We start from the raw sequence: 649 nt of genomic DNA, 5'->3' as shown, positions 1-649 counted from the left end.
GCCTGCCTGTTATTCCCCTATTTGCGGATTTGCTTGTGGTTGTAGTCTGTTTAATAACCTAGAAATATTTGTCAGGCTATGAATTAAACTGTAGATTGTTTTAACAAAAGAAATATGAAATGCCCAGAATGAAATATGGAAATGAAATAAAGGATCACGGGTTGAGAGAGTCTGGGATATTTTTCAGTGATTATATTATCGACTCGCCAACGGCCTTGCCGCAGTGGTAACACCGGTTCCCGTCAGATCACCGAAGTTAAGCGCTGTCGGGCTGGGCTAGCACTTGGATGGGTGACCGTCCGGTCTGCAGAACGCTGTTGGCAAGCGCGGTGCACGCAGGCCTTGTGAGGCAACTGAGGAGCTACTTGACTAAGAAGTAGCAGCTCCGGTTACGAAAACTGACAACGGCAGGGAGAGCGTTGTGCTGACCATATGCCCCTCCGTATCCACATCCAGTGACACCCTTGGGCTGAGAGGATGACACGGCGGCCGGTCGGTAGCGATACCGTTGGGCGCTCCAAGGCCTGTTCGGATGGAGAGTTATTATTGACTCAGATTTACAAATAATTTGACAGCATGAAGCTGCTTATCAATGTGTTGTTTCACCTTCCCTGTTCTGGCTGCATGCACTGTTTCGGTTAGGATTGGT

The 649-nt window shown here is 48.5% G+C and overlaps 1 pseudogene; it reads left to right on the top strand.

Annotated features, from left to right (window-relative positions):
• Positions 1 to 205: 205 nt before the first annotated feature.
• LOC126213064 (5S ribosomal RNA) lies at positions 206 to 323 on the top strand (annotated as a pseudogene).
• Positions 324 to 649: the final 326 nt, after the last annotated feature.

The sequence above is a fragment of the Schistocerca nitens genome, chromosome 1 (genome assembly GCF_023898315.1).
Source record: "Schistocerca nitens isolate TAMUIC-IGC-003100 chromosome 1, iqSchNite1.1, whole genome shotgun sequence".
NCBI classification, from domain to species: Eukaryota; Metazoa; Arthropoda; class Insecta; order Orthoptera; family Acrididae; genus Schistocerca; species Schistocerca nitens.
The sequence above is the reverse complement of the archived record's forward strand: the minus strand, read 5'-3'. Positions and strand labels throughout refer to the sequence as shown.